The 22,334-nt window shown below is 37.7% G+C and overlaps 1 pseudogene; it reads left to right on the forward strand.

The window, feature by feature from the left end:
• Positions 1 to 521: 521 nt before the first annotated feature.
• Positions 522 to 20,691, forward strand: LOC131351500 (sodium/nucleoside cotransporter 1-like; annotated as a pseudogene).
• The last annotated feature ends 1,643 nt before the right edge of the window (positions 20,692 to 22,334 follow it).

Consider the following 22,334-nt stretch of genomic DNA (forward strand, 5'->3'; position numbering starts at 1 on the left):
CATAAACCTCCACAGTGAAAAGCCTGTTTTGTTTGGGGGTAACACAAAATGCTTTCTTTAGTTGTGTCATGGCATGATCTCCTGTAGGATTCCATGCTAGGTGTTTGGACCCTCCCTAATAGAGCAATGAGTGGAAGGGCGATGGAGCTGAACTCCCTGTAAATGTTTGCAAACCCCAGGAAAGATACTTTACTGTCCACCATGGCTGAGACCTTGTTCTTAAAAAACTAGAAAGGCCATAAGCAGTCGTTGATGGTCAGTGACGCCTGGTCAATAGGGGGCGCTGGGGCGTGGCTACCTTAAATGTAGCATCCAGAGGAGAATGCTACTTTAACACGTTAAAAAAAATTATATATTTTGGGGACTTCCGGGTGAAAGATGGAGTAAGACGTGTTTTCTGTAGCTCCAAGGATTTCCATTTAAATTTCATTAAACGAGACAACAGACAGCTCATTAATCATACCGTAGCTTTTACATATCGTTATATACGTTCAATTTCAAGACTAATTTGACTGCTTAAAATGCCGCTGAAGAAGCAAGGTAAGAAAGACAACGCAGAGGAAGAAAGTCCGACCGAGGCCGTGAGCACCATGAAGGAAGGCAGTTCAACAGCGAAGGACGACCCGGTGCTGCTTGCAATTGAATCACCCAGATGACAGTGAATCCCTGCGTCAGTTAATTGCTAGAGTGCACCACGGTCATATCATGGAAAATATCATGTGTAAGGTGGCTTCGCAAAGAAAGCTAACTTTTAAAGGCCGCCCCATCCAGAGCTTCAGAGACTACCCTGCGGCAGTGGTCAAGCGTCGTGCAACTTTTGCCAGAGTCAGGCTGTTCTTGAGAGATAAGCCCAGTGTGAAGTTTGGTATCCAGTATCCTGCGAAGCTGTGGGTGACATTTGGCGAGGGTGAGACGTTTTTACCGACGCGGACGAAGCGTGGAAATTTGCGATTGAGCAGTTTAGCACAGACAAGTAAATTTGAACTACAAGTCCGAGATGTAGGTCTGTTATCATATCGAAGTTTCTTTATTTACAATTATTGGACTCTAATGAAGTCCCTACGAGGTGATATGCGGAGGATGGCTTGCCTTATTTTTTTGCCCTTTGTTTTTTATTACTCGTTCTTATTGCCATCTACTCCATGGTTAATGGTGCTGTACATTTTTTTTTCTGTAACAGCTACATGTGTTTGTTTATTTGAAGTTCTGTTGGTAGGGTGGGTCAGTGCTAAAGGTTTTCAAAGTAATGACTGCAGATCTGTGGGTAACGGGTTGGAGCAGATTAAGATGTCAGTTGTAATCACGGGTTATGGTTAGTAATCTAAATGTAAAGGAAACTCTTTTAAACTTCTCGACTTGGAATGTTAAAGGACTGAGTGAACCAGTCAAAAGGGGAAAAATACTATCCCATTTAAAATTGTTGTCTTCGCATATCATGTTCATACAAGAAACTCACTTGAAACATACCGCCCATGCCAGACTGAGGTGCAAATGGATCGGACAAATATATCATTCCAATTTCTCTACCAAGTCTAGAGGAACAGCTATTCTTATCCGTAAAGGAGTCCCATTTAAATATAATTCAACTATTGCAGATAAATAGATAATAGTGGTTGGAGAAATATATTCTGTGCATCTGACACTAGTCAATGTCTATGGACCCAATTGTGACAAACCTGAGTTTTTCAAAAAAATGTTTGAACTAATCACAAATATTTCAGATACAAATCTCATAATAGGGGGTCATTTCAACTGTGTCCTAGATCCGTATCTAGATAAATCATCCCCCACAAAAACAAAAATAGCTAGCTCCAATTCCAGTAAATTTTTTTAAATGCATATATAAACAAACCTAATTTGTCTGATGTGTGGAGAGTTCTGTATCCGACGTCTAGGGAATACTCCTTTCATTCTCAAGTCCATAATGTCTATTCTCGTATAGACTATTTCATAGTCTATTTATTTCATAGTCATATTTCATGAGGTAGGTGCTCTGGGAATTTGCCATCTGCTAATAATGTGATTGTGTAATTTACCTATTTACAAAATAATGAAATGTCAGCTATTTGGGTCTCTAGGAGGAAACTATATCAGATCACAACTTTCGGATAGCAGAGAAATAATCAGAAAAAGAGTCCAAATCATTTATAAGGTGTGTATGGATAGTATGGCTATTGCATCCTTAAACCTTTTCGAATGAGAGCCATTGCTCTTGTTGTCCTGACCAGTGTGGCAGTGTTTTTTGCACTGTATGATTTTGTGAAAAGGACCAAGGGAGATACTATAAAGCACTTCTTAAAGCCTGCCGTTGGATGTTTTCAAACCAACATCAGGTGGATAAAATGGTAAGTATTGTACTTTGAACATGAGCTGTTTTTTCTGCTTTGAAACCTGAATTGGCAACACCCACTTTACCTTTGCTCTAAACAATAATTCTCAACCTTTCCTAACTTGTCACACATATTCTTGTTTATATATTCCCAGATCTTTAAATATAATTTCTAAATATAAAAGTTTTTTTTATCAGGACAAAAACAATTAACTTAATTAATCTATGTTAGGAAGACAAACCAGACTTGTTTTCTTTTCTTGGTATGTTACAGGGCTTTTATATTAGAGGTGGTAGGATTGTTGGTGACTTGGTTGGCACTTGACACAAGGCAAAACCCTGAGCAGCTCATTTCTTTTGGTGGTGTCTGTCTTTTTCTCCTCAGCTTGTTCATCTTCTCTGCAAACAGATATAAAGTGAGCACTGATCCAAAATACTTTAAATAATTATTGCATTACACAAATTGTACACATTTTTTTAAGATTTGCTTTTCAGCGTCACTATTTAAAAAGCACGTAAACACACATTCTTTCTCTCTCTCACTCACTCACTCACTCTCACACACAGATGCACACACGCACACACACAAAACTCAGCTCTCTCTACCTTGGCTCTTACCTCCACAGGTAATAAGCCCTTTTTTATAATGGTATTAAACAAATGTACAGAAACTCTGGGTCTTTCTCCACAGGTGTGCTGGAGGACAGTCTTCTGGGGACTTGGTTTACAATTTGTCATGGGTCTGTTTGTCATAAGAACTGAGCCTGGTTTGAAAGCTTTCGAATGGCTGGGAGCACAAATCCAGGTTTAGCAAATGATTTTACATATAAATCAGTGAGCTCTTAAGGGTGACTGATTTAAATAATTGTCTTTATTTATTGCTGTTGTCTTAAAGGCATTTATATAAGTTCAAAATAAAAAGTATTTGCCATATTGTTTCATTAAACAGTATGAGATGAAGATTTAAGCATGCATGTGAAACAGTATACATGTAAAATTTACATGTATAAAACAATTAAATAACTATAATAAATAATTAAAAACATTCACTGCTACAGTTACTGTACATATTTATTTCATTTATATACTTATATAATTTTTTTTTTTTTGGTTTGTTTGTTTGTTTGTTTGTTTTTTAGACGTTTTTAAACTACACCCATACTGGCTCATTTTTTTGTGTTTGGCAATCTGGTAGAATCAGGCATCTTTGGTCAGTGAGGATCAGCTTTCTGCAGAACACCTACTAAACTGCTCTTGTGTGATCTATAAAGCAACTAAGACTTGATTATATCTATTATTCTGTAGGCTTTGCCTATTGTGATATTTTTCAGCAGTGTTGTGTCAGTGCTCTACTTCCTTGGTGTTATGCAATGGATTATCATTAAGGTGAGATTCAGTATAATATTGTGGTATCTAATATCCAGGGAATAAGTGTATTTGTGAACATTTTGTCTGTCTCTACAGATTTCCTGGATTATGCAGATAACAATGGGTACCTCTCCTACAGAATTGCTGTCTGTTACAGGGAATATATTTGTTGGACAGGTAACATAATACATATTATTTTAAATGTCAGAATTATTGCACTACTCAGTATAATTATATGTACTAGGTAAAAGAAGGAGTCTCTGTTTAGGGAAAATACATTCTGATAATATGCATGCATTCATTGTAATTTCAAAATAGATTTCAGTGAGATGGAATTAAATTTGTGCGTTGTGCTTTACAATAGGCTATGCTAACCAGACATCATGTTTAGCACTATTAATTTATATAAATTTAATCCTGTAATCTCTTCATTAAACCCATTAATGTAATTATCTAACAACCAGATAAATGCATAATTTGTGCCTTTTACTGCCTTTTACTATTTGTTTAATATGAACTGAAGTAAACTTTTTTTCCACCAAAGAAATTATTGAGAGGTGCATCTTTGATTTTTTTTTTTTTTTTTAGACAGAAGCACCATTGCTGATTCGTCCCTATTTAAAAGACATGACCAATTCTGAGATCCATGCTGTCATTGTTGGAGGTTTTGCCACAATTACTGTCAGTGTGATGGGAGCTTTCATTTCATTTGGGGTGAGAAAAATTGTCACTCATTTCTTTATTGAGTAATGATTAAGCATCTTTTCAACATCGCTGGAGCACAGAAAAATACTTACCATTCACTTTATAAGAAACACCTTTACACATGCTCATTTATGGAGTTATTTTAACAGCCATAATGTGTCAGAAGTACAATGCATAAAATCTTGCAGATAAAGGTCATAAGCTTCAGTTATTTTACACATCAAACATCAGTATGGGTATTGGTGCCAGAATAACTGGTTTGAGTATTTCTGACACAGCGGATTTTAGTAAACAACAGTCACAAGAGAAAAAAAAAAACATTGTGTGAGTGACAGTTCTGTGTGAGGAATTGCCTTTTTGATGTGGAAGAAAGTTCATAGGAAATCTCATACCAATGTGAGCAGAAAAGCATCTCAATCTGCACAAAACATTGAACTTTGAGGTGGATGGCCTACAAAAGCAGAAGACTATATCAGGTTCCATTCTGGTCAGCCAAGAACAAGGTCTGTGGATATAATGGGCACATAAAAAGATTAGAAAAAGACCAGGGGATTTTTTCTTTCTAATTTTACACTTTAACATTTAATGTGTGGTGCATTCTGAGATGTTTTTCTGCTCACCACTTTTGTAAATCATGATTATTTGTGTTAATATGGACTTCCTGTCAGCTCAAACCAGTCTGGCCATTCTATTCTGATCTCCATCTGGGTGTTATGTAGAACATTTTAGAGAACAAAAAGTGTACATTATTCATAATAATTTATATATTCTCAATAAAATCTATCAAAACTCTCAGACTTCAAGAACTTCTTTGGCAGAAGAATTTTCTACAATAGTTGCAGGATGTTTTTTGTTATTAGCACATTTCTATGTAAACTATAGTGACAGTCATGAATGAAATTCCCAGAACAGTAGTTTCTGAAAATACTCAAACCAGCCCATTTGGTACCATCAGTTTTTAACAACTGAATAGCAATAACTTGAACAATGGCAAAAAATTGTACAGTTCACTTCTCAAAATCTTTTGTGCTGCCCAGATTGATCCATCCTCTTTAATTGCTGCTTCTGTAATGGCTGCACCATGTGCATTGGCCATGTCCAAACTATCATATCCTGAAACAGAAGAGAGCAAATTTAAATCTGAAGACAAAATCAAATTATAAGGCGGGTGAGTTCCCAAACAATTGTGACACAATAATGTTCCTAATACGTGAAATTTGTCCAACAGCTGCACTTATTTGTCTATTTGTTGTTCTTCATAAGTGGTGAGCAGAATATCCTGGAGGCTACTTCTGCTGGAGCATCTGCTTCTGTTGGGCTTGTGGCTAACATAGCTGCCAACTGGATTGGATTTCTTGCCATTTTAGCTTTTATCAGTGCAGCTTTGAGCTGGCTGGGAGGAATGGTGGGATATCCAGACATCACATTTGAGGTCCAGTATCATTGCAATCACTATGTACTTCATTATAATAGCTAATAAGTAATAAGATGTATGTTAAAGTGATATTTGCCTCCAACATTTTAGCTCATCTGCTCATATGTATTCATGCCTGTGGTCTTCATGATGGGCATACCATTTGATGAGTGCTTCATTGTGGCTGAACTTATTGGGACAAAACTGTTCCTTAATGAATTCATAGCTTATCAGAAGCTGGCAGAACTGAAAAACAATCGATTAAATGGCAGCACAGAAATGGGAAAATACATTTCAGTGAGTTGTTCTATTCTGTCTATTCTAAAGCCTAAGCCAAAGTATATGAAATCCATTGTAATCTAACCACAGTATGTTGTGTTTCAAATGTAAATATGAAGGAATACATTCGGAATTTAACCTAAACATATTAATATTTCTCTATCTACTAAATGTTTGACTTAATTAAACTTTAAAATTATCTTATGATAATACATGACTAAGAAAAAAAACATGATAAAAAGCAGTATAAGTGATTGCCTCCTATAGTACATAGTGTTTGTCATTTAAGGTCAGGTCAGAGATCATCAGCACCTATGCTCTGTGTGGCTTTGCAAACTTCAGTTCAGATGGAATTGTGATTGGAGGAATGTGTGAGTATCAACTTTTACATAAACATCTAAGCTAAGAAAAAAATTAATGTGCTAAAAGTTCATAAATGGGTATTCAATGAAATAAGTACAGTATGAAATGGTCCAGTTTTCATTAAGCTTTATTAAGCTTTAGTGTTAAATATTTGGAGATAAACTTGCAGAAATCTATTAATAATTCAGTAAATATGAAATGTACTGTATATGTATAGTAAATGTATAATTGTAATTGTAATAATCTATGTGTACAGATAGATGTAAAAAATGAGATTTGCATATTGTGAAGTACTTCACAAACTATACCTATCAAATTAGTATATAGACTATATATTCAAAATATGTATGACGATATGAGACCGATTGCCCAGCTAACTTCATTTGACATCTTTTGAACTTTGTATCAAAGAGATTATGTTGTACAACATTGGCAGCTCTGTGGAAAAGCCATGGCTTGTTTTGTTGCAAATTGGTATAACAACTCTCATCAGATAATTGCTTGCAGTTTTCCTAATATGTGGCTCATTGTGATGCCTAAGCTAGCTTGTAATCTATCTACCTGCTAGATAACATTATCAATCTGAACCTCTGTGAAGATTATTAGAAAAGGATCAGCCAAAAAAGCAAGATATATTATATGGTGGTGCTTGAAAGTTTGTGAAACCATTAGAATTGTTTATATTTCTGCATAAATATCAGATTTTCAAGTCCCAAAAGTAGACAAAGTTATCCCCAAAAAACAAATGAGAAAAATATAATTGTTGGTCATTTATTTATTCAGGAAAATGATCCAATATTATCAATCAAAATCTGTTCATCTCTTCACAAAACATGTTCATGGAAGTGTTGTTGTCACTTATCAGGCTGGAAAAGGTAAGAAAATGATCTCTAAAGAGTTTGGATTTCACAAATCCACAGTAAGAAGCAAGAAGACCATTGCTACCCTTCCCCAGAGTGGTCGACCAACAAAGAGCACTCTAAAACCTAGCGTTATATTTTAAGAAAGGAAACTACTGCATTCCAGCATAAAAATCTTATTCCATTTGTGAAACATGGTTTGGGCCTGTTTTGCTGCATCTGGTACAGGATGGCTTGTCATCATTGATGGAACAATGAATTCAGAATTATATGAGTAAATTCTAAAGGAAAATGTCATGACATCAGTCAGTGAACTGAATCTCGGTAGAAGCAAGACAACAACCCCAAGCACACAAGTCATTCTACCAAAGAATGGTTAAATAGGACCAAAGTTAATGTTTTGGAATAGCCAAGTCAAACTCCTGACCTCAAGCCAATAGAAATGTTGTGGAAGGACCTGACGCAAGCTGTACATGTAAGTAAAACCCACCAACATCGCAGAGTTCACTGAGGAATGGGCTGAAATTCCTCCAAGCTGTTGCCAACAGTTACCAGAAACTTTTACTTGCAGTTATTGCTGCACAAGTAGGTCACACCAGAGACTGAAAACAAAGATTCACATACTTTTGCCACTTACAGAAATGTAATACTGGATAATTCTCCTGAACAAATAAATGACTAAGTATAATATTTTTATCTCATTTGTTTGATTGGGTTTACTTTATATCTTTCAAGCAGTATTGTACACTGCTCAAAAAAAAGTAAAGAAACACTTTGAAAACATATCAAATCTCAATGGGGAAAAATATCATGCTGGATATCTATACTAATATGGACTTCGTAATGTGTTAGGAACGAAAGGATGCCACATCATTTGATGGAAATGAAAATTATCAACCTACAAGGGCTGAATTCAAAGACACCCCAAAAATCAAAGTGAAAAAATGATGCATCAGGCTAGTCCATTTTGCTGAAATTTCATTGCAGCAACTCAAATGGTCCTCAGTAGTTTGTATGGCCCCCATGTGTTTGTATTTATCTTAATGAGATGATGGATGTTGTCCTGAAGTATTTCCTCCCAGATCTGGGCCAGGGCATCACTGAGCTCCTGGACAGTCAGAGGTGCAACCTGGCGGCATCGGAAGGACCAAAACATAATATCCCAGAGGTATTATATTGGATTTAGGTCAGGCAAGCATGGGGGCCATTTAATGGTATCAATCGTGCAACAGGAGGAACCCAGAACCCACTGCACCAGTGTAGGGCCTGACAATGGGTCCAAGGATCTCATCCCGATACATAATGGCAGTCAGGGTGCCATTGTCTAGCCTGTAGAGGTCTGTGTGTCCCTCCATGGATATGCCTCCTAGGACCATCACTGACTCACCACCAAACCAGTCATGCTGAAAGATGTTACAGGCAGCATAATGTTCTCCACGGCTTCTCTGGACCCTTTCACATCTGTCACATGTGCTCAGGGTGAACCTGCTCTCATCTGTGAAAAGCACAGGGCACGAGTGTCGGACCTGTCAATTCTGGTCAATCGAGCCAATCGAGCTCCATGGTGCTGGGCAGTGAGCACAGTGCCCATTAGAAGATGTTGGGCCCTCAGGCCACCCTGATGAAGTCTCATGCTACCAGTAGTGACACTGACCCTAGCCAAATGCAAAACTACTGAAAAACAGTGAGAAAAGATGAGTAGGGAAAAAATGTGACCTAAAAAACAGTTCCTGTTTTGGGGGTCGTCTCATTTTTGCCCATCTAGTGCACCTGTTGTTAATTTCATTAACACCAAAGCAGCTGAAACTGATTAACAACCCCCTCTTCTTCTTAAGTGACCAGATCAATATCCCAGGAGTTTAATTGACTTGATGCTATACTCTGATTAAAAAGTGTTTCTCTCATTTTTTAGCAATGTATATTCATTTAGTTTTTATATTACAATTTCCAGTCCTGCCATACTAAAATACTTCTAGACCAACAAAGGGTCTGCAACATACATCAGATTAACTGTATAAAAAATTAAATTTATAAGCAATTTACTGTTGTAACTTCGCCAGCCACTTCTCTTTAAACAATATAAATATGGGTAAATGCTGAAGGTGTCAGATGAAAGTCATGGAGAGCAGCAATATATTTTCCCAAAAATTATGTTGTGTTGACTGCCACTGTTGTTTGCCATCAGTGTACATTAGCTACTTACATTCATTATTCATTACTACTCATTATATTTTTTTTTATTGAAAATGGCAAAATCAATATACTCATCTAAATTATGCAGTACTGTATGGCCTGATAACATGTTTATATTTAAATAAAATAAAAATATATTCATAATTTATAAATAACGCTATATACTATACGTAACTCTACCATTGCTAGATACAGCAACGCATAATTCCCATTTTGCACTTGCAAAGTTTTGCACTTGTTTTATTCCTTCCATTTTTATTCTCTCCCAGTATGAAGAAGGGTGGATGTCAACAACCATAAGCATGGGTAGGCACAGATACACTGGCTGTAAATACTGCTCAGACTCTGGCTCCATCAGCCTCTACTACTCCAGTTTTTCAATTTGCCCAAATTAGGCTTCAATGATATCTAAATTGGGCATAAATTGTAAGCTCAGAATTAAATATTAAATTGTTAACAGCAGTATATTTAAGACATTTTTTATTACCTTTCATCTTGAAATTTTATTTTAAAATGTTTTAAGACTCTACAGGCAAGGTGGTAAATATTAACTGTAGGTTACAAAATGTAGTGAGCCGGAAGAATCATGAGAATTATGTGTTGATAATGAGCATGTCAATATTTTTGTTTTCACAGCTTCCATTTGTCCTTGAAGAAAAAGTGATATTTCTGCTTTAGTGCTAAGAGCCTTGCTCACAGGCACTTGTGTGTCCCTGATTAATGCTTCTGTTGCTGGTAAGTAATACACACAAGCACTGTAACTGCTAATCAACTGCAATTTCACAACCGTTCACAGACATCTCAGTTTTGTATAATATTATAGGGGTATAAGTAATCTGACTTTCACATCACCTCCCATCTGTGCAATCTTCAAATTGTGTCATTATGGACTACTAGTTATATAACTATTTACTATGTTGTGTACTCATAGGAACTGAGCTAGTATGACAATCAGACTAAGAATTTATCATTTTATAGCTAAAATATCCTGTCAATTGCAATACAGTATAGCATAATTCAAAAAGGCAAAAAATGCTATTAACAAAATAGGAAAATAAATTAACGTACAAATGAGAATGCAAAGTTTCATATAATCAGCTAATGTACAGTGTAACATATCGAGAATATACTAAGCCCTAGACATTGAGATTGTAAATATGACTTAGAAGTGCTTACTAGTGCTTGTCTAGTAAGCATGTTATAACCATAAAAATCTTTGAAGCATACTAAGTAGGGATGCATTAATTTTGGGATGCAATAATGTTCATTTTTAGAGTAAGTATAAGTATTAGTTCCTCGGAGCTCATCAATACTCATACATATACTGATAACAAAAAGCTAATTGTAATTGTCTATTTCATATTAAGCAAACGTGTGCCATGGGACTTTATATTTATTTTTCCTTATGTATAGAGGGTTAAAATAAATGCACACGTAAAAAGTAATCCACTTCTCTACATTTGTAAATAAAGTATGTTTCACTGCATTCATTGTGGAATTAATGGTGGGGAATCTAGCAAAAAAAATCTTTCATAGCACACTTTTTTCAGGCTGGTTCCATTTTTTGTCTTATTTTTTCCATTTCCGTTTTCTGAACCCAGTCAAGAATGGATACCTTATTTAGAATATGTTAAATGAAAAGTATATCACCTATACTAATATTTTCATTTTTTTTTTAATTGCAATAAATAGAAAGATGATTGACAGTGAATATTTAAATATGTTTAAATACTGAATACATTAGCTGTGTAGGTTTACATTATATTTAAAAAGTTCTTTTTACATATTGTCTCATTCATAATGCTGTACTTACCATTTCAAAATAGCGTTTACTAAGTTTCACTTAAGGTAATAGCTTTCAAAGTGTGCACTACCAGCTTGAAACAGGGTCATCACCCATGATCAATATGGGTGGATGAAAGGACACTTCATATCACAATACACCGATCTCTCTGTAAAAACAGATAACAGATTTTTTTGCAGAGTCATATCAAGATTGTCATATCATCCTCCACCCAGAATCCAAGATTATCACTGGTTAATGGTTATGACTTATGGTGGTTAAGCAAGAACAATATACAGGATTATTTTTACTGCCTTGTTAAGTTTTTTGCATTGTTGTTTGGTGAAGTGTACTGCTATAAAGGAACTCTTTGCTGAGTTTATGTTTAACATATTTATCAAGTCAATCAGCTAAATTTAATAATGTATTTTTGAAACTAAGTATAAAGTTATTTTAATTTAGATTTTTATATAATATATTTATATTGTTGTTAACATAGTTTAGAGACTTTTAAATAGAGGTCAGAGGTTTTGAAGTGTGAAGCATCCAGCAAGTCTATTCGGAATGTTCATGACTTTTAACAATTATATTCTCTGTCCACTTCCAGGCCTCCTTTCACATCCTCAACTAGATTGTATTGATGTTTTAAAATTTTTTGTCTTCAATACCACTAATACAAATATTCAAACTTGCTGTTATGATCTCTTTGGAAGGTAAGATCAAAAGTTGCCTGCATAAGCATGTAGGCAAATATTACTCATCCCAATAAATATTTTAATATTACAGGATGCATTTGCCATATGCCAAATGAGTATTACTATGTACTCTTTCTGTTGTAGTGCTGTGAAGAATGAAACAATGATTTCTTTCGAGGGATTCTTTATTTGGCAGAGTGCTGCCATCTTTATAATCATACTGTTTGCACTTAGGAAAATGTTAATTTTTAAAAAGTCCAAAGATAATTCTGAGGTTATTCAAAATTCTGCTTATGTTTGGGATCATATTCAATAAAAACTAACATATAGATATCAAACATCACATATGGTTGTATGGTAGTAGTTTAACTGTACTTTGTATTATAGTATAATTTAAATAATAACTATTCAATCAGAATGATTTTACAGTAAAGTGTGAGAGCTGACACTGAGTCAGAGAAACACTATTAACTATTTTATTTCATTATTTTGCTTATTTAATCCTACTCCTGTCCACTCCCAAATAATTTTCTGCCCATAACATTTTCAAATAAACACCTATTTATCAAAACAGGTGGTAGTTTAAAATATAGTGACCTTAACCAGGATAATATGAATAAAGATGGTAAAGGAATTTCTGTGTGAGCAACCTGCTGCATCCAGTTTGCTCCTAATTTAGTCAATGTGACCATTCTCGGTCCCAAGAACTTTGAAGGTAAGAACAATCATGTACCCCAGGGGATTTTTTTTTTGGATCCTGTAAAATCCCTAATTAACACTTTTAGCATTTTGTTTGTTCAACTGCCCTATGATGTAGCATAAGCAACAGTTTAAAAAGATACTGTGGTTAGTTTCACACATCTGGTTTGGATGATATAGACCAGGTTTTGAGAAAAAGGGGTTTAAAAGAATGAATAGAATTGCATTTGCATAACTATACAGAAATTAAAATCAAATCCTAGGCTAGTAATTTCAGCCTTGATCTTCAAATATCGTATGGTATATGTGATTATGTATCAGGCTCAGTAGACTGAAGTTTGTTTTAAAAATGGTAATACAGTTAGAATCCTATTAAATCAAATCAAATCTCTTAACAGAGTGCTACAGGAATCAGTCATACAACCCAAAAATTAGTTAGCATTTTTGCACTTCTGGGTTTTTGTAAATACTTGAAATAAGGTCTACAGTTAAGACTTTGCTAACAAGTGTCTAAATAGGACTAGAGGTTGTCGGAGACATTAAACATCATCAGGTGGAACAAGAACAATGTGATGAATTTTAAAGCTTTAGAGATCCTGGAGGCACATGCATTAAAAAAAATTAATGGAAAAATTAATCTTTTAACTTTTCTAAAAGCTGCAAAAGTCATGTAAAACATTTATACCACAAAAAAATATAAAAGAGATATGCATATAAACAAATGGAATTTTCTCCAAAATATTGCAACATGGACACATTCACAAAAAGGTGGGGGCAGATTCATCCACAAAGAGAGCACAGTGCATACTTATCTGGGAACAGGTTTTGAAAGAGTTGTCAGAAACTCTTCGGTTTAGTTGTACAAATGTGGTGTAGGCTGTTTATAGCATAACTTTAATCTTTTTTTTTATTATTGTGTTTAGACTTCAAAATTCAGAAAAGTTAAGTCAAGTCAAGAAGCTTTATTGTCATTTCAACCACACATAGCTGACAAAGTACATAGTGAATTGAAACAACAATTCTCCAGGACCCTGGTGCTACATAGACAAAATACAACATATAACTACAGAACAGAAACAACAACACAGAGCTAGGGACAGAAAGTTTGTCCTACCTACATAAAGTGCTGCATGTGCAACCAGGTGCAAACAGTGCAAGACAAGATAAAAAAGTAGAAAAGTAGAAACAGAAAATACAAAAAAACAACAGTAGACAGTATAGGACACAGAAAAATAAAATGTGCAAACTCAAGGAACTGTAAAACCAGTGGTATCTAGTAACATATATGTTTGTAAACATATAAATAGAAGCAGTAGGTGACGGTAGGAAGTGTGCAAAAATGGCATTAGCAGTAGTTGAATTAGTGCAAATACAAAACGTAAACATTTAAAGTGTAAGTCAGTTCATATGGTGTGTGTGTGAGTGTGTGTTTGTGTGCATGTGTGAGAAAGAGAGTTGATACAGATTCAGTTCTTGGTGTTGAGGAGCCTGGTGGCTTGAGGAAAGAAACTGCTACACAGTCTGGTTACCTCTTCTCTGTAGGCTCACTCATCATTGTTGATCAGACCTACCACTGTTGTATCATCTGCAAAATTGACCATGGCATTGGAGCTGTGTGTGGAAACAGAGTTGTTGGTGAATAAGCAGTATAGTAAAGGGCTGAGGACATAGCTCTGCAGGGCTTAATTATTGAGAGTCTGCTGTAGTTTGCAAAGTCAATTCTTACATATGTGTTTGTTTTTGTCCAGGTAGGAGGGAATGGTGTTAAAGGTGCTACTGTAAGCAAACCACAGTTGACCTAGTAAGGCAGGCAACACAGAGCAGATGTAATCTCTGATAAGCATTTCTAAACAATTGCTGATTAAGGGGGTCATAACAAAAGGAATCATTCAAGTAGGTTACTTTAGGTTACTTTGGTGTGGGAGCAATGGTGGACATTTTATAACATGTGGGGACCTCTGACAGGGAGGTCAACTTAAGGGGCTTTTACTGTCATTTCGACAATGTGGTAGCTTATTGGTTTAGGTGTTGGATGTTGAAACTCGGAGTCCCCCTCTGAGTGGACACACTACAGGGTGGTCCAAAGTCTTCTCCAATTAATTATTATTGCTAAACACTTAACTAAACTGCTAAGCTAAACTTCACTACATCTATAAAACTAAAATAAACTTCTTCAGCCTTGGATGAGAAGCAGCAAATTCATCTTTATTGTAGTAAGATGATTCTTAACAACAATAACAACAACAAAATGGCACTCAAATACACAACAGTATCAGGCTTAATGTGGTCATGTGCGACAGCCTGTAAAAAATTTTTCTATCTTTTTATTTTGTGTCATTCCACACGCAACATCTTCAGAGCGGTCTTCTTCTTCTCCACACTATTAAACACTGGGTCTGTAGTTCCGCATACGTCACGTGTGACTTCAGTGACGCCAGGAGATATTTTACAAAATAACTCGAGAAATGAATATTTTATTTTTATTTTTCAGTATCTTAAAAGAACTGGATATGGAAGTCGTTTTAAACATAAAACATCTGCTTGGAAAAAACATGATTGCTCAAAAAATTCCTTTAATAAAACTCAAAACTCAAAACTAGACTGTAGACAACTACAGCTTAAAACCCACCCATAAAAAAAAAAAATACGAGCCCAAAATGCATACCATTATAACTAATACAATAACAAACAGTTGTAACAATTAATAACTGTGTGATATCGGTTTAACGAGTAGAATGATTACAACAACCCACTAATCAAGACTGAAGTCTGACTGGACAGTACTCTCCTGAACGTTATTGGCTAAACTGAACCATATTATTAAAACACCAACATTACATATTATACTTTATTTATTCGTTTGAATAGAAAATTAATAAAATATCATGTTTATAGTCAAAAATAAAAACCCGCTAGTTGCATCAAAAACCAGCCCAGATTTTATCAACCTGCCCAATTCAAAAGAAGCCCAATTGGGTGGAAACCCAATCTGGCAACACTGCTTGAGAAGTCGGCATCTCAGGCTTCTGATTGGCCAACATGGCTTTACGGTTGAGATTATATCACCACCTGTTGGTTTTGCATGCTCTTGACAGCGCTTCAGACCGCGTTTTTGCGTTGTCATGTGGACGAGATTTTTTTTTAAAATGAAGGAGGAAAAACTTTTTTTAAAATTTTTAAAAAATACCCGTGTACGTGTGGACTAGGCCTTAGACACGAGATGTGCAATTCGCCACGTTACCGTATTAAGCGTAATTTGAATTTGATCAGGCGACTGATTACCTGGAGTCAATGTTTTGCAACACCCTAGACCAGGGGTGTCAAACTGTATCCACAAAGGGCCTGTGTGGGTGCAGGTTTTCATTCCAACCGAGCAGAAGCCACACCTGAGTCTACTGAAAGCCAAGATCAGTTGATTAAAGAGATGGAATCAGATGTGGCTTCTGCTCAGTTGGAATGAAAACCTGCACCCACACTGGCCCTTTGTGGATACGGTTTGACATCTTTACCCTAGACACTGTAGCTCCACTTAAAAGGAAAAAGAGAAGAAACTAGCACCCTGGTACAATGACCACACATGACCTTTAAAACAATCAGCTAGGAAACTAGATCGTAAATGGCATCAAACTAAATTGGCAGTATTTCGGTTAGCATGGAAGAAAGCCTTCTGAGATACAAAAATTCTCTTAGTACTGCTAGATCAGCATATCTCTCTGCCCTAATCAAAGATAACAAAAACAATCCTAAATTTTTATTTAGTACTGTAGCAAAACTAACTAGGATTAAGACCACTGTAGAAAAACAACCAGCATCTATATGCAGCAGCAATGACTTCATGAATTTCTTCAATGAAAAAATTGATGATATCAGGCAAAAAATTCAGACTATTAATTTAAAACCAAATTATTTGGTAGATAATCCTTTAAATAATATAACTATTTCTGATCAGAGCTTAGATTGATTTACTCCCCTTCAAGAGCCTGATCTAATTTCACTAATTTCCTCTTAAAATTGTCAACCTGCATTCTTGATCCTTTACTCACGTCTTTCCTTAAACAATTATTACCAGTAGCTACCAAACCCCTTCTCAAAATTTTAAATTCTTCCCTTAGCACTGGCTATGTGCCTAAATCTTTTAAGCTAGCAGTTATCAAACCCCTGATTAAAAAACTGGAAGTTGACTCCTGTCAACTGTCTAACTATAGACCAATATCAAACCTGCTCTTTATCTTCAAGATCCTAGAAAAGGCTGTAGCACAGCAGTTACGTTCATACTTACATAGGAATAACATTCATTAAATGTATCAGTCAGGATTTAGACCGCACACAGACAGCACTGGTTAAAATGATCAATGACCTGTCACTGGCTTCTGATCTGTGTTGTGTCTCCTTACTGGTGTTACTCGATCTTAGTGCAGCTTTTGACACCACATTGTTCTACTAGATAGGCTAGAACATGTTATTTGTGTTAAAGGAACAGCTCTCTACTGGCTCAGGTCTTATTTGACTGATCATTATCAGCTTGTAGACCTAGATGGTGACTTCTATATGCATATCAAGGTTGACGTTTGATGCCTTACTGTCTGGATGTTCCAGTAGGAGCATAAACAAGCTCCAGTTAGTCCATTTTCTTTCAAAGCCCCACAGTTATGGAACAGCCCTCCAATTAGTGTTCGAGATTCAGACACAGTCTCAATGTTTACGTGTAAGCTGAAGGAGCAGATCTGGAAGGTTCATGGGCATAGAACAGGGGTGGGCAAACTACGGCCCACGGGCCACATCCAGCCCCTTGGTCCTTTTAATCCGGCCCGCCGAAGATTGGTACAGAATTGTCCAAATCATATCATAATTATGACTGCATTCATTTGACCTTGTCCTGTAATGCCTGGTGTATTAGGTGGCACATTAGGTGCAGTGATACATTGACTTGATTTTGCGGAGCCCGAGCTACTCTTTGTTTTTACTCTGCTACTGCTCTGAACCCATCTGCAACAATGAGTGGGCCAAAGAAAAGAAAAGTCGACAGTGAGTGCCAAGTGTTTAATAAGGAATGGACAACAAAATATTTTTTCACTGAAGTCCGGTCAAAGGCTGTATGTCTTATTTGCCAAGAAACCGTTGTGGTTTTAAAGGAATACAACATCAGCCATCACTTTTCCACCAAGCATGCTAATTACGTTAACAACCAGTCAACGAAAGAACGGATGGCTACGGCTACCGCTCAGAGGCTGGCAGCTAGTTTGCCGGCTCAGCAAAACACCTTTATCCGACAAACTGCCATCCAAGAATCAAACACGAAGGCAAGTTATTTGCTGGCATTCAAATTAGCAAAGACCAGCAAGCCTTTCTCCAAAGATGAGTTTCTCAAAGAGTGCATGGTAGAGACAGCAGGTATCTTGTGTCCTGAGAGCAAGAACAAATTTGAAAAAATTAGCTTATCACGCAGGACAGTGACTCGCCGTGTTGAGCTAATTGATGAAGATTTAGCTAGCAAGCTAAACAAAAAAGCGGAGTCATTTACATTATATTCCATGGCACTGGATGAAAGTAATGACATAAAGGACACTGCTCAGCTTTTAATTTTTATCAGAGGGATTAATGACAATTTTGAGATAACGGAGGAGTTTTTGGCCATGGAATCCCTAAAGGCCTGGTCACACTACAAGACTTTAACCATCGGCAGATCGCTTTGCTGTTCAGACTACATGACTTCACTGTATGTCTTTTTGTCCTTGTGGTGTTCACACTACGCCACGCTTCGTAAATGATCCACAAAAGGGATCGCACACCGACACACACACACGACAGGTGGATCCGGAAATGGCGCGAGACTTTCGGTAGAGGTTTGTTTTGAAAATGGACATCAGCAGGAGTCTCGCTCTAGATAAATGTTAATTTATTAAAATAAATGTTGTGTCCACACTATTTTTGAAGCCATGTTGCTGCTGCTTTTCTTACAGTGACCTCAACTCTGTTGACTTGCTCTCTCATTGGCTGGAGGTCGTAGCTACAAGTGACACCATGTGATGTCGAGTCGGCCGACCGTCCCAGATATTTAACATGCCAGATATCTGGATTTTGTCTGCGAGGTGTCAGCAACGCGTCAGCTTGCCTCTTTGATGCGTCGTTGAGTAGTTCACACAAAGATTGCTGAGCGCTGATCACCCGCTGATTTTCCTCACAGCCCGATCTGTCAGCGAGCTTGTTAATTTGCAAATCGGGCTTAAATCAGGCTTAAAATCCTGTAGTGTGAACTAGGCTTAAAGGGGAAAACGTGGGGAGATGACTTGTATGACAGAGTGTCGGGGGTCATCAAGAGGCACAAGCTACCTTGGAGTACGCTTGCCAACGTTACCACAGATGGATTGCCAAATCTGACTGGAAAAAACATCGGGCTGCTCAAAAGAATCCAGGAGAGGGTGAAAGAGGACAACCCTAAGCAGGAGGTAATTTTCATACACTGCATAATCCACCAGGAAGCACTGTGTAAATCCATGTGTATTGCAGCTTGATCACGTAGTGAAGACAGTTGTAAAACTCGTTAACTTTATTCGAGCAAGGGGACTTCAGCATCGTCAGTTTATTAAGTTTCTTGAAGAAACTGACGCCAATCACCAGGACTTGCTTTACTTGCTTTAATGTCTGCTGGTTAAGTTTGGGGAAAGTATGTCAACGAGTGTGGGAGCTCAAACAGGAGATTATCTCATTTTTGGAGCTACTTGAGAAAGCTGATGATTTTCCCGAGCTGAGTGACACAGATTGGCTTTGTGATTTAGCTTTTGCTGTGGACATACTGACACACATGAATGAGCTGAATGTGAAGCGACAAGGGAAAGACAAGTTCGTGCATGAAATGTTTACAAACGTCAGAGCCTTCGAAACCAAGCTAGCTTTATTTTCAAAGTAAATGTCGAATAAGTCATTCGCTCAGTTCCCCACAATGGCTACGCTGAAAGAGGCCCCTCCACGTGAAAAAATACAGGAAATCACTGGACGACCTGCATGGAGAATTCTGCCGTTGGTTCTCTGATTTTGGAAAAATTGACAAATCACTTCAGCTGGTGTCATGTCCCTTCACACAAGACCCTGAAACGGCGCCACAGGAGTTGCAGTTGGAACTCATTGATCTCCAATGTGACACCGTCTTAAAGGAGAAGTTCAACTCTCTTAGACTGAATGAGTTTTATGCTTCATTAAACGAAGCCAAATTTCCAAACATCCAGAATCAAATTTCAAATTCAAATTTTATTAGTCACATACATAATCGTACACAGTATGATATGCAGTGAAATGCTTACACGACTGTTATGACCCTAGGAAAAGGAAAAGGAATAAGGACAGAACAAAAGACAAGGATAAAATATAAAAATAAAATATAAAAATAAGAATATGATTATACTAAAATACAAAATATAAAAATATAAAAACAAGTTCACAGTAAGAATAAAATAGAATAAATATAAATAAAGTAAGGTATGTATATATGTATATAGAATATGAATATAAAATAAGATAGAATATGTATATAGGAAGTGTAAAATGTACATACAGAAAGTGTAAAATACAACAACTGTGATGCAAAATTATATAAAATTATATAAAGTGAATAGTGTGTAGTGCAATAGTGTCCAAGGTGCAGACAGCAGCAGTACAAAATTTTGCAAAATTATATAAAGTGAAGTAGTATGTAGTGTATGTAGTGTGCAATAGTGACCAAGGTGTCCAAGGTGCAGACAGCAGCAGTACAGGGTGGTCACGAAGTGGAATGAGGTGATGAGAGCAGTGGTATTGTCCATCTTTAAAGTGCAGATGTGCAAAAGTCCTCTTTGTATGTAAATGGGAGCAGACTGTGCAACATGTACGTTTGTGTTGTATTGTGTGCACAGTCTTGAAATGTGCAAATGTGCAGATGTACATTGTGTGTTTATTGTGTGCCACAGTCCTGTAATGTGCAATGTCCGGTGTGGTTGGGTCGGAGTTCCAACACGTGTGTAGGAGCATAGTAGGTCTAATCAGTTGAGGTTCTGATTGAGAGACCGTATAGCCTGTGGGAAGAAGCTTGTCCTCAGGCTCTCAGTGTTGGCCTTCAGGGAGCGGAAGCACTTCCCTGACCTCAACAGAGAGAAAAGACCATTGTTGGGATGGCTGAGGTCCTTCACGATCTTCCTGGCCTTGGTCCAGCACGGCTTGTTGTAGATCGAGTGCAGGTCAGGGAGCTCGGTACGGATGATGCGCTCAGCTGATCGTATCACCCTCTGAAGAGCTTGTCTGTCCTGCATGCTGTTCCCGAACCAGGTGGTGATGTTTCCCGTAAGGATGCTCTCTATGGTGCAGGAATAAAAGTTCCTTAGCACCTTAGCAGGCAGTCTAAAGTCTTCCAAGCATCTGAGGTTGAAGAGACACTGTCGGGCCTTCTTCACCACGGTGTTGATGTGACAGGACCATGACAGATCCTGCGTGATGTGAACACCAAGGTATCTGAAGCTGTCCACTCTCTCCACTGGGATGTTGTTGATCACAGGGGTCTGGTAGTTCCTCTCCTGCTTTCTGCTGAAGTCCACTATCAGCTCTTTAGTCTTGCTGATGTTAAGGTGGAGGTTGTTCCACTGGCACCAGTCCTCCAGAGTCTTAATCTCCTCCAGGTAGGCCATCTCATTGTTGTCGGAGATCAATCCGACCACAACAGTGTCGTCAGCAAACTTGATAATGTTGGTGGTGTTGGTAGTGGCCGTGCAGTCATACGTGTACAAAGAGTACAGCAGGGGGCTCAGAACACAACCCTGGGGGGCTCCAGTGCTGAGGGTGAGTGAGGCTGACACATGTCTGCCCATCCTTACTGCCTGTGGTCTGCCAGTTAGGAAATTGGAGATCCACTGTCAAAGAGATGGGCTGAGTCCCAGGTGCTCCAGCTTGCTGGTGAGTGTGGAGGGGATTATAGTGTTAAATGCTGAACTGTAGTCAACAAGCAGCATTCTAACATAATTCCCCTTTCTAGTGTCCAGGTGAGTGAGTGATGTGTGAAGGAGGTGGGAAATGGCATCGCCGGTTGAGCGGTTCGGGCGGTAGGCGAACTGTAGTAGATCCAGTGTGTCTGGTAGTGAAGTGATGATGAAGTCTCTGACCAGCCGTTCAAAGCACTTCATCACTACTGAGGTCAGGGCTACAGGGCAATAGTCGTTGAGGGAAGCAGGATGGGGAACAATGATGGACTCTTTGAAGCACGTGGGGATTGCCGGCTGGGTTAAGGAGAGGTTGAATATGTCTGTGAACACAGGTGCTAGCTGGTCAGCGCAGGCTCTGAGGATTCGACCTGAGATTCCGTCTGGTCCGGCTGCTTTCCTGGTGTTCACTCTCCTGAAGGCTCTCCTCACGTCATGCTCAGAGATGATGAACGCATTGGTGTTGGCATTCTCTTCCTGTCTACAGCCAATGGCATTAGCTTTAGCATCATTAGCTGCAGTCTCGAAGCAAGCATAGAAGGTGTTCAGCTCGTCTGCCAGAGTCACTTCCACATTCATCATACCGGATGTTGGTGCTTTATAGTCCGTTATTGTCCATAATCCCTGCCACAGGCTCCTAGAGTCACTCTGTTGGAGTTGTGACTCTAGTTTTCTCCCGTAGCGCTGCTTCGCATCCTTCACCGCTT

The sequence above is a fragment of the Hemibagrus wyckioides genome, linkage group LG04, assembly GCF_019097595.1.
Source record: "Hemibagrus wyckioides isolate EC202008001 linkage group LG04, SWU_Hwy_1.0, whole genome shotgun sequence".
NCBI classification, from domain to species: Eukaryota; Metazoa; Chordata; class Actinopteri; order Siluriformes; family Bagridae; genus Hemibagrus; species Hemibagrus wyckioides.